We start from the raw sequence: 13,204 nt of genomic DNA on the forward strand, positions 1-13,204 counted from the left end.
TTGAAAGCCCCAAAGCCATGGAAGGGGGTAGGGGAGGAGGAAAATACAAAGCCACTTGTACAGACTGCTGGGGAGGGGGGGAGGGATGAGGACTTTTGTTTTCCACAAGCCCCAGTAACCACATGAAAGCTCTTTAAAAAGTAGCAAAAACGTCTTCTTTGTAGCAGTTCTAATAGTGCAGGTAGTAAAGGCTGGTATTAATTACCTGATGGAGCTTATTGCTGCAGGTGGCAGCCAGTCAGGAGCTGGAGTGCTTGGGTGGCCAGTTGCCCTGGTTTCCATAGAGCCAACAGGACACCTTGTCCACCGCGGCCCCCGGAGGAGACGCAGAGCAGGTTTCTGGAAGATATTGCGCTCCCAAAGGAGCCTGGTCTGGCTTTCTGGAGCCACCTGGATCCAAATGTGTGCAGACGTGCGTGTCTGCCTGTAAACCAAACCTGCTGGAGGAGGAATCTCTCATGTGACACAAGCAGGCCCCTTCCAGCAGCTGGCACCGTGGGTGCTCCAATTAACGGTGCCACGGCGATCCTGGGTGCTCACGGGTTCATTACAAAAGACAGACAGACATCTGCAGGGGTCTTAAAATAATGACTCCTTTTATCTGGTGATTGGCAGAGGTGGGGTGACAAGGATCTGCTGCTTAGCATAATCTGAGACTTTTTCTTCTCTTTTTTAGATACCAACAGAAGACACAATGCGGGCACCTGGAGCGGCGGCTTGGGGAGGATGGTAGGGCTGCAGAGGGTCTTTGCCTCACTCACCCCACTGGACCGTGGTCTTCCCAAAGTGCTCAGCCCTGAGCTTGAGGAGGGAGTCACTTCTGGTCTCCATTGCTCAAATCAGCTGCTGGTGCTTTCTGAGGACACATTTTCCCTGCAGCCCTGGTGTGTCCTTGGCTCTGTGCGCTGACTGCCAGGACACAGACCCTGGGCTGACCCGAGTGCCTCCTGCCTCGTTACTGCTTCAGCGTCTGGTCTGATCTGTTACCATCGCTGCCAAGGCCTTGCTCAAAACAGGGAATAGTGGCAGAAGGTCCCTTTGAAACTTCCTCTCTTCCCAGGGCTGCACAGCTCCTCCATTGCTGGTCCCTTTCCTAAAGGCAAAGCGACTGCGCATCACTTTCAGCCCCTTCAGTCTCCCTGCCTTGGGAAACATCCTGGAACTCTCAAAGGAGGTAACAATTTCAGGGCTGTGCCCGTCCAGATCAATTGCTGGGACATCCATAGGGAAAAGACTTGTGCCAGTTCAGGCTTCTCATGAGTCTTCTGAGATCCCTGAGGTTTTAGTCTAAATTATTTTTCTTATGCTAGGCCCAGCAATAGAAAATAAGAAGAGGTTATTAGCTATTTTCTAATTATGCTCTGACCTTTAAGTGTATTTTTCAGTTATGGATTTCAAATCCATTTTGCAAAGTTTGGTGAACTAAGTCCCAGCATAAAGAAGTGCCACCTTATTTTTCAGGTCAGAAGAGTAAAGTGTTTTCCCAGAATATATGAGGAGCTGAGCAGGGCTTAGACCCCAGACCCCCAGCTCACAATCCCTCGCTTTAACTGCCAGCTCAGCCTTTGCTCATTCTGGTATGGGAAAAGCAATTGGGAATAAGAAGCTATTACTGGGGCAGGCAGTCTGTGGGGGATAGAGTTACAGTTTTTACAATAATGTATTATTTAGGACTGGGTTGCCATTTGAGATGGACTCTGCAAATTCAGAGGCACTGCTGGGATTGAATACTGAAAACCCCAGAGTGGAGAAGTGTTTGAGCGGAGAAGCATTTGAGTTTGAGGTTTGGGATCTATTACTGTGGATTCTCAGAGACGTCTGTTCCAGTGGTCTACGGCACATCTTCTGCAGCACTTATCTCCTGCCCTCAATATTTATTTTACCATTCAGGAGGAGAGACAGGAGGATTTTCTCTGTCATGCCATTACGACTCCTCCCTCTTATTGACCAACTCAAGTAAAATTATTTACAGATCTAATAGAAAGGGCAAAACTTTCTCATTAAAATTTTTTTCCTGGCTCTTATTACATTGCTGTGTACTTGGAATGTGTGTCAAAATTGAAAAAAAAGGGATGCTGATGTGTTTTATTTGGTCTTTCATTTGAGGTTTGCTAGCTATTTTCAAATTGAACTTAAACAGAAGGCCACAAGAGTTTAAACCTGATTAAAAGGATGCAGGAGAACATGAAATGCTACTCTCCAGAAGCTCTCAGGCTCCCTGTTAATCTGTGCTGATGCCTTTTGAGCATCGGGGTTAAGAGACAATAAAGAACATGGGGCAAATGGGATCAAGACAAAAAAAGTGAATTAGCGAATTAATGAAGAAAGATCTTGAGAAAAATATCTTTGATACCTAAAAATAACTAATAGTGTGTGTTAGTTTAAAAGCATATTTTCAATGCAGGGATAAGTGCACGCAGCAGGGAGGAAAATACAAGAGAGAGGCTGGAGTAGAGAGTGTAGAGGGTGAATTTAACTGACAATAGATCACTCGAGCCTGTGGAATCGCGTTTAGAGGGTTAAAAGGCTAAACATCTTCGTATTTAATGGAAGATGCTCCTAGAATTCTCAAAAGCAAAAGATGGAGAGAAAAATCTGCTGCCTGGGAACTTGAAAGAGCTGCACTTTTGAGCCCAGAGCCTGGAAAGCTGCAAATCTATTCAGTGGGGAGACCCAACAGATCTGTTCCTTCTCTTCAGCCCCGCAGGGAACGGGCTCTGTCCGGGGGGATTTGGGGTGCTTAGGATGATCCCAGGTGTGCTGCTCACCCTGCCTGGTGTCCAGGTCACTCCAGGATTAATCCACCTGCAGTTTAGGTTTAAATTAGGAGTTTTCAGGGCCTTTCAGTCTTTATTCATGGACAAACACTCATGACCAACGGATGTGGAGGGACATCAACCAAGAAAGGTTTGCTTTGCTGACAGCACATCGGGCCAGCACTGGGTTTGTAGTGAAATATTTTGGGTTTATAGTGAAATACTTTGGGTTTGTAGTGAAATACTTTCTACCACTTTGCTGAAAATTGCTCTTGGGTATTAATCAGGCTGGAGTTTGCAGGGTCAGGACCAAATGGAATGATTATAATTCAGAAAACTACAGTAATGTACTGATGGTTGTCTTTGTAGAATTTTACCACACAGTTTTTGAATCAAAAAGTCACCTTTTTTTTTGTAGGGAAGGCATGCTCTGTAGGTAACCTGCCCTCCCTAAAAACCAATAAATGATGTTCCTGGAGAACAGAGATCTAAGGATGCTCTATAGAAAGTAATAACATGAACAAAGCTGTACCATACATTAAAATCAGCAAGACTGCTTAAGGCAATCCAAATGCATTTTTTTATTAGTATTGTGTTGTGATGCTAAACAGAAAATGACAACTGTGAATAAGATAAAGGTCTTCATTGTGCATGAAAAATTCAAATTGTTACTTTAAGGAGCGATTTATTTTTTTTTAAACATCATAAAACATTTATGATAACATTTTACAAAATTAGGAAGGGGAGAATTGGCTTGAAATCTTCTAAATCCATTAAATTTTCATGTTGTTGTTCAAAGCAATGGTTAAAAAAATAAGAAAAGAAAAAGGTCTAGAAGGCATGAATATAGATATTTGAATATATATTTGACAGCTTTATCTGAGAATCAGAAGTCTGGAACTTGAACTAATTTAGGGCTGAACGAAACTTTTATCTGTGGGTTAGGCTGAGAATTATTAACAACTGCGGCAGAGCATGAACTTTCCAGGCTACAGGGGGAAGAAGAGGGTCATTCCCAGTAGATACTGGATACAGCTGAGCCCAGAGACAAGGCAGTGAAACCACTCTGCTGAAAGTTCAGGGAAAATCTTTGCATCTCATGAGAAACCTCAAATTTCTCAGGTCTAAGTGTTTTTAGGCACATTTGCAGTAAGTTTTGCCTCTCTCTAAACAGCTGGAGCAAGAATTATGCTCCAGGGAAAGGAGAGAGAAGTGGTGACTCTGCCAAGACCAGCAGGTCTCTGCTGCCTCATGGAGAGGCACAAAAATGAGGACCTGAAAGCCATCTTCTGGCTGCTGCTGTTACGGGCTTTGGGTGGGCATGCACCTAAGGGGGCTCTCCCAGGGCAGGATCAGGGATAAACCCCCAGCACAGAGCAGGATGGGGAACTGCCCCAGCTGAGATGTGTTGGAGATGGTTTTAGGTGAAATTAGTGTGGTTTTATGAGAAAATCTGGAAATAATGGGCTGTGGGAGTACAGGGGAGTGGGGTAAGGAGGAGCTGGCGTGCTGGGAGAACCATGTGTCTGCTGAGCACACACAGTGGGAATCACATCTCCCACCGTGCCAGGGGAACAGGGCCCTGGCACCCCCACATGCCCAGGGAAGCCAGGCACAGCGTCCCGGTCCCCTCCCTGACAGCTGGGAGAAGCCCTCCCTGCCGCTCCGAAGACAAGGCGCTCCCACACCGCCCACCCGACAAGAGTGGCAATTTGTTCCCTTTAAAAGCAAAATTAATTGTGGCACAGGAGTAAATGCGAGGACTTCAAACGAGCCAGTGACTCCGACTGGAGAAGTTGGCACTTGGAAAACAAACATGAGCAGCAGCAACATCCTTGTGTGTCATGCTGCACTCTCAGAGAGACTTCTGAAATCCCGGCTCCGCGCTCTCTGGTCGGCGGAGCCGCGGGAAACCCGCTTGCTGCATTTTTCCAGTTAGTAATTACATTTTTCATATTTTATTTATTTCCTCAAAAGGAACAAGTAATTATTACACAATACTTCGCCCCACACCAATTTGGAAGATTTTTCAATTATAATCTAGGAGACCGGCCCCATGTTAGGCTTCAAATGCGTCTCATTAAAGATATTTTTTAGGGAGAGTGCTGGAAAAACAAAGAACTGCTGTGCTGTTGTCTTTTACTTCACTTTAATGTCAGGTTCAGAAGTAATGATGTTGGGAACAATCATTCTTCAAGCCTCTGTTTCCTTGTGTTTACTCATTAAACACGAGAACCAGGTGCTCTCACGGGGAAATGCTCATTCTAACATTGGCTTTAGAAATCAAAAGTCTCTTCACTTTCACTAACAAGCACAGCTTCGCAGGGAAGGGACTGGGAAAAAAGCAGCCAGGACCTGCTTTAAAAATGGAATATTAGTGCCCAGCCCATAGAAGCTGTCCTGATTTTGGAGAGCTCTTGGTGGGAGGCATATGATTAGAGGGTGTTCTCAGTGCCTGATGTTTGGTCTTGGTGTTCAGAGCTTCCCAGGGAGAGAGGGGCTCCTTCAGGAGCAGTAGAGGTCAGCTCCTGCTCTCATACTCCTCCAGAGGAACCTGTCCATCCCCACTGATCAGCCAGGGGTAAGCAGCTCCCCTGATTATGCAGAGTGAATATCCTGTGAAAGGCGGTGCAAGCTCTGTGACTTCTCCTGAGCTGTTCAGTGACCGCGGTGTAGACATCTCATGCCATTCTGGACTCCTCAGGTCACACAGGAGATCTGCCCAGGCTGGTGGGTACAACACCAGCTGGTGGGAATGGAGTGTGCTGAGGTCAGGGAGGAGCCCCAGGGCACGTAAAGGCTCCATCTGCTCATCCCTGTATAAGCACAGCTCCACCCCAGCTGCTGCTGGCAGGATATGATGGGGTCACATCAGAGCTTGGGAGATTGAAAAGCCCTTTTTTCTGGGGGAAGGTCACTCAGTTTTCTTGAAGTTTCTGTAGGCAGCATTTAGGAGCCCAGGGTACAGGTCCAAGCTGAGAAGCTGCTCTGGCTCTGAAAGTTTCTCTGTTAGCTGTACCGAAAATATTCACAGTTTGGTGCCCCTATTGGCCATGAATCTTTTTTGATCCCTGCACCAAGGAGGGAATGGGAAAATTCAGGATTGAAATCCCACACTGATTTTCTCCCACTGGTTTTTCATGTGGGGCATACCTGGGAATGTCCCACAGGGAACCAGAGGTTCTCTGCGGTATGGATAAGGGTGGGAGGGAGAGAAATGCTCTCCCTTTGGATGGATGCACAGAAGGTGGCATGAGTGCATCTGGACAGGAGGCAAAGAGAGCAGCTGTGCAAGGACCCTTCTGTGTAGAAAAGCCCCTGGGTATTTTCCTTGAATCCTGAAAACTTTCATATTACCATGGACTGAAATTTAAAAAAAAAAAAAAAAAAAATTATTTTGCCATAGAGAAGAAAACTTCCATTTCTGCAGAAAGTGATTTTTTTGCAAGATTCCAACCCATCCTAATTTTAGCTCCAGTTTGGTGAAACTCAAGGCTGGACCTTTATTTTCACTAATTTACAGCAGTGTGCCCCCGGGCTGCAAGGGACAGGAGTGGCAGAGGCAGCACCAGCCAGTCCATTCAGGTGTCAACCTCCATCAATAATTATTCAACTGCCCTAAATGGGCTTTGCTGGAGGGCTGCTCCCGTTCCTGGCGGCTGCACAGCTCCGCTTGCTAAGCCCCCGGGCCTCAGAGCCATCCCATTGATGGAGAACCTGGATCTGTGTTAAAAGCTGTGAATCTGCTCTCCTGCTTCCAGCCCACCTTCACAGAGCCGGCCTCTTAAACTTTTTACTTGTCCTGCAGGAAAGCCTGTTAGTGGGAAGATATCAAGGGGAATCTGTGTAGATCTGATTGGCAAGCTGTGTTCTTAGTTCTTGGTGCTTTTTTGAGTCGTCGTCTTTTCCCCAGCAGTGCCTTTTAATTCTGGTTTTATAGCTGACCTTGTTACTGTTGTTAGTACAGTTTTTCCCTTTCCCTTTTTTCATTGTAGCACTTCTGTAAATGTTTTTGTTCTTTGTTCTAGTTCACTGTCCCTTTGAGGTTCCCTCTGATGTCTAGTCAGTGGCGTGTTTTTGATAAATTCTTCCCTAGCTGGTGCATCTTCTCTCCAGGTATCAAAAATCAGGGCAATGGTTATTGAAGGGACGCTCATTAGAGTGAGCCACGATTTCAGTGCTGCTGCCTCTGCTAAGGAATGGGTGCCTCCGAGTCAACAAATGGGCCAGCATTTAAACAAAGAAGCAGGAGAGCTGCCCTTGCAGACCCTCCGGGCAGCACCTCAGCCGAGCACGGGGCTTTGAGCACGGGGCTTTGATTGCCACGCAATGGGGAGAGCAGCAGCCCTGCAAAGTCCCTGCCAGCCACATCCCACACCCACCAACACGGGGATAGAGCCATCTCCTCATGCTCCCACACAGCCAAGCTGTGTTTGGAGGGTCAAGAGGAAGGATTGAAAGATGGGAAATGGCAAAACGAGCTCTATTTTGTACCCCTGTGCTTACAACTGCTGTGCATGAAAAGGGTGCTGAGATGGGCACTAGGCTGGAAAGTTCCTAAAGTCCTGCTGGCACAGCAGCCACGTTCTGGCCTTGGCTTCTCCATGGGAAGATGAGCTGGCTCTGACCCCCTCCATGGGTGTGTTGACCTGAACCAAGTCCTTGGCTTCAACCTCAGCCTGACCAAACCATCTATGCTGCAGCAGAACCTAAGTCACACATACTTCAAAGCGGTTTCTCTATGTCTTGAGGGTTCAGTGTAAAGCTCTGCCTCCCTGGGAACCCTCTTTTTGTCAAACTGTCCCGCAGGCACCCAGAGATCACCCACTGCACGAAGTATTTTTGAGCATGACATAATATTTGCTGCATCTTCTTGAAGTCCTCTGTGGACAGGGAGCAGAGCAGGGAGGACCAGCAGCTCCAGATTCTTTGTGCCAGCCCAGCAGGGAGCTGGGGAATGTGGGGATCCTCATAAAAGGCAAACCAGCAGTCCCACCTCTGTACTTTCCCAGAACAGACATTTTGTCTTGGATTATTCAGGAACCTTTCCTGTGTTCTGCGTGGTAAATAGGCTTTCCTTGAGTCTCTCATGTTGGAGGTTTAACGATGCAAAGGGCTTTGTTCTGGTTACATGGCAGAGAACAGCTCCAAGGTTTGTTTACACCAAAGGGCAAGGGCATAATAATCCTCTCTGCGCATCATGCAAGGGCTTGCAACAGGAAAGGTAACGTCTAATGACCTTCATTTCTTAAACGCCTTCCAAACTCCTCCTCAGACACTAGACGGTGAAGCTCTGCAATTCCACTGAAAAGTAAGTGACAGAGGGAAAATGAACCACAGAAAGGTCAAAGACAGTGTCTGAGCCAGGAGACTTGGCTGCTTTGATTATGTCAGCGCTGCCCTATATTCTAAGAACCTTTAGGAAATTAAAGAAACTTTGAGTTGGATAAAGTTGTAAAGTTGAAGTTAAAAACAAGTTTGAGTGGCCTTTGGCAATGCCTTTTGTGCTTCTGAAATACTGCAAGATGCTGCTCCCTGACCAGGCAGGCGCCACTGGCTGTGCTGAGGATCCAGCAGAAATTCTGCTGGAGTCCAGCATGACACAGATTCTCAGGACCATCAGCAAAGCCACTCAAGACAGCCTTAAAATAAACTCAAAGTTCTCTTCATGGCTTCACTTCGGGAATCACACCAGCTGCCAAGTGCAAATGCTGGAAGTACATCCCTTAATTTAACATTAACTTTAGCTTGTTGCAACTTGATGGGCATACTCCAAATGCACCACTGCTTTGTTCTAACTCTAATTCTCTCCTCCACACCTGCCCAAACTGCTGGTGACTTTCTCAGTTGGATGCACATGTACAAGTCCTGGTGTTGAGCTGTGTCAGCAAACACTGCTCCTTGTTGCTTTAAAAAGGTTGCAAAACGCTTGTTTAGTGCCAAGGAGCTTCATGCAGCCAAAAATGAAATGCAAATAGGAGGTTTGGCCCATTGCTGGTGAGGCTCTTCAAAGCCAGGCTCCCCTTCCTGTGATGTGAAGACTTTGAGATGGAATCCCCCCAAGCAAGAACAGCTCTCAGAAGGGGTGCCAGCACCTGGTTAAATCAAAGCTTTGAAGATGGGCCTCCCCATTGATAGAAGTCTTTGCATAAGTATCCTCCTATCTTCTCTGATGCCTTTCCAGTGTCAGCAAGCTGAGAGCTACAAAATCAGGCGCGGGGTGGGATCCCTGTGCTGCTCCCTCACTGGAACAGCAGGTCTTGGCTTTGCTGGAGGCAACTACCCAACCACCGAGATGGATCCCACTGACCTGTCTGACTCAGGGGCTGGCACGTGAATTCGAGCAGATCTGCTGGGGTGCTTGGAGATGTTATCACACCCCCACTTCCCCTTCTCTCTGTCCTCCCCCTGCCCACCCCTCCCCTGCAGAGCTGGCAAAGCGAAGCTGTGCCGGCACCATGAGCACTCCCGGGGAAACCCAGCAGCGCCATGGAGAGGGAGGGAGGGAGGGTTTTCTCCCAGATTCTGCAGAGCTGAGCCTCTGATTCCCTGTGCCACAGGAGCAGGAACGTCCTGCAGGGGCAGGGCAAGGTGAGAATGGGCCATAGCAGCATTGAAAGCTCTTGCAGATCTCACCTGCTGAGCCCTAACAAGGAAAATTCTGCTTTTTGGATCTCCCTGAAGAAGATGATGGTGTGGCAAATGAGGGAAATGCCACAAGTTGTCTTCAATGTGTAATTAGGGCATCTTCCAGTGGAAGTGCAATGATTTCAACCACCTCCTCCCCAGACTTTCTCAAAAAGAGAATCAATCACTTCATCCTCTTCCCAGAGCCAGCCTCTGCTCCTCTTCCTCAGGCTGTTCTTCACCAAAGCAATGCTTTTCCTGTGCCAGGCAAGGCATTAGATGGCTCACAAATTATTTTTTGTTATTTGATTGGGCACTCTTTTACTTCAGTGTATAACCTGCTGAATTACAAGGAAAAATTCTTTTCTGCTCTAAATTCTTTCTTATGAAGAAGCCTTAAAGCTCTGAGTTTTCCTCATCCCCGAAAGATTTCCACTAACAAGGCATAAGAAACAGGAAGGAGTGAGGTTTCATCTCAGTTTTCCTCTAATCAAGCAACACTCCCTGGCGCCCTGTGCTACCTGTCTTGGAGCCTGTTCTGGGGTGAGGGTTGTCCTCTGGCCAGGAAGGATGGGGGTGGAAATGAAAAGAAAAACCCGCAGGCTCTCCCTGGGAAGAGGAACTGGGAGTGCAGTGGTTTGGGCACATGGGCCAGGAGAGAGGTGTTGGCTGATGAAGTGTCCATGCAAGTCCCTTGGTGTGTGGATAAAGAGCAGGAGGAGTCTGTGTATCTCCTTCTGTGCTTCTTAGGAGCCCAACATGCTCTGTGCTCCTGAAAGCGTGGCTGATGAGAGATGTGCTGCTCCTCTGCTTGTCTTTCTCCAAGTCCTTGAAGATCCAGGCCTCCTACTTTTGGGATGCTTTGGGAGGGAAGCGGTTGCTTGTGTTGAAACACCTGGGAGAGGATCCTGTGGGAAAAAGGTCTCTCATGAGGACCATGGATGCTCTTTTCTCTTCACAGAGGGAAGCGCAGATGGGTAATTTTCGTAATTTCAAAATGTTTCATTTCTGAGCAAGAACTCCAATGCTTTTGTCCACCAGACCCCAAACTGGAACACTCCGTTAAACATTAAACTGGAAATATGTTAAAACTGCTCATTGTGGTCTTAATGAATTATCTGTTTTAGAAGGGGGAAACAGTGAAGAATTGCTGGCGTAAGTGTGGAATAAGATTTTTCAAAGGAATTACCCCAGCCAAGGCCCAGGATAAAAGTATTTTCAATAATAGCATTAGACCAAGAAGCAGCACAGCAAGAAATGCCAACTGTAGTCTCTAAATGCTTAAGCAACTTGAAATCTAAAGATGAAAAGGCACTGTACACTATTTACTCTTCTTAATGCTGAATTGTACAGAAGTACATTTATATTTTATACCTCTTTGAACTGGGAAATATGTATAATTCCCACAAGAGGATAAAGTATTTTTGCACTGAAGGATTAGAGAGGTGCTGTTTAAAAGACAGTTTCAGGTACAGCTCTGAAAGGGTCTTTGACAGCAGGTCTGGCCACTGCTCTTGTTCTTTCATTAGAGCCCAGAACTGGTGCACCACGTCTGCATTTCGCGAGCGAAGGCGCTGGAGGGGAACATCAGCCGTCCGAGCAGATCTTAAGCAAATTGCTGCTATTTGAAGGCAGAGTTCTGCTTCAAAATCAAGAGGCTGATAAATGTCTTTGACTGCCTCCCAGCCTTTGTGATTGTCTCCACTAGGGTGACCCACTGGACCTCATCCATGCGCAGCCACAGCCTTTGTGAGGCGCTTCCACCGCGGCCCAACTCCTCAAACCGGGGAGTGGGAAGTGCTGGCTCTTGTGGAGTGCTCCCGTTTGAACCCAACCCGTCATCTCCTCAGATGCATTTCTCTGTTGGGAGGTTATTACGAGTGACAAGCCTCTGGTAATGTAATCTAGCATTTGAATAAAGAAACTGCTGCGTCCTGCAGGTGACTCCTTTGTGGCCATGCTCGGAGGAACAGTGCAAGGAAGGGCCGCTCCTGCCTTTAAACTTCCTCGCCGTACTCGGAGGGGAGAAAAGACAAATAAAAACCAGGCAGTTTAGCTTGCACCATCATTTAACAAGTTCTATTGGCTCGGCTGGAATGGCTGGAAAGGGATCCTGCCCCTTCCAAAACAAGGCAGTGCCTGAGTCAGTTTCATTTGATTGAATGTGTCATCAGATCAGACCACGAGCCTAGCAAGGCCAGAAATATTTTCTTGGGATGACGGAATCCCATTTATCTGAAGGTTTTCTCTCCCCTGACGTCTCTTGCTCTCGGGCAGGGTGGCTGAGGGGTTGCTGGGCGGGCTCAGCCCCTGCCTGCCCCTCTCCACCCGCACTCCCGAGGGCTTGTGCTTGGCTGATTGTAGGGAATTCTTATTTACTGTGGATCCAGCATTTGCATCGGGCTCTGGCCATGGGGTCGGTGCTGGTGGGAGGGAGCGGGGCTTTGCCTCCTTCAGCCAGGGATGGGGCAGCGAGTTCTAACCAGCAAATATCGGTTTGAAGCCTCCATTGTGCCGGCCCACCGTGGGGAGGGGGAGAGGAGCAGATAATGAGCTGCTGCATGATCAACCGCGAGAAGAAGGTATAAAAGATATAGACCATTAGAAAAGAACAAGGCTTTAAATGCCATCTGAGGTTTTAGCTGAAAAGGCCTTTATTAGGTTAAAAAAAATCTACATTTAACAATATAGAGTACCCAGTCCTGTAGATTTCTACCGCAAACTCCTCTGAAGTAAACTACAAAGGATTGTGATGTTTCTTCTTTCAGACTTTTTTTTTTTAATATGAACTTTTTTTAAGGCACAGTATCCCAGTGAACTATCCTCCATTTCTTTTTCTTGCTGAAGCTGCAGATGTACATTATGCTAGTGTGAAAAAAAGCTAATTAAACTGCATAGACTCTGCAGGAGGCAGAGAAGGCCTGCAGTGCACGGGGGATGATTGATTTGGACTGTCACACAGCTCTGCTGGGTGTCATAACTTAGTGACAAATAAAGGATTACAGTGTCCCAGAGTAACTCTCCCTTTTATTGTTCACCAGACATCAAAGCACAAAAGCATATTAGCATTTTTAATAAGTAGTTAGGTCAGTCGTGGCTTACAGTTTGGAATTACTTCCTGTAAAACTAAAAAAAAAAAGAAAGAAAAACCGAACTTATTGGTAGATTAAAAAATATAACACCCACAAGGCAGGAGCGATTCTTCCATTGCTTTCGATCAGGAGTGCATTATTTGTCTAAAACGTGGGGAATGCCAGCTCCCAGCCCATTGTCTGAAAGTGACATTTCTAGCTCTAAAAATAATATTAAGAAGTTGAAAACATTTTATCAGAAAAGCAATTACTGAACTTCTAGCATTCGAGGCCTGTGTGTTGCATCATTTGTGCATTTTCATGGGGAGCTTATTGTTTTCTGCTTACAATTAACAGTATAAAATGATTATTTTTTTTAAATCACCTTATCTCTAATGAACATGTATACCTGGAAATAAAGTTTGGGGTATCTTGTATTTTTAAGAAAGCATAATAATAATAATAATTTGAGGGTGTTTTCTTGGAATAAACAGAAGTTAGATATAAACATTCTGGGATGGAATAATGAGGCTGGTGTTTTTATCAGGATAAAATTAGCTAGGCATAATTGTTACCCTTTCCCTGTGGAATAGGCAGAGCCTTTTTGGATGGCACTGCTCTGTGGATGGGGACAAAATGGCACGGGCAGGATAAATCTATGGGGATGGTGTGGGATGCTGGGCTGCTCCTTGGGCACTCGCTGTGTGTTCACACTCAGCCTGTGCAGACCCCTCAGAGCAGCTGGAAATT

Source organism: Corvus hawaiiensis, chromosome 19 (genome assembly GCF_020740725.1).
Source record: "Corvus hawaiiensis isolate bCorHaw1 chromosome 19, bCorHaw1.pri.cur, whole genome shotgun sequence".
In the NCBI taxonomy this organism is placed as follows: Eukaryota; Metazoa; Chordata; class Aves; order Passeriformes; family Corvidae; genus Corvus; species Corvus hawaiiensis.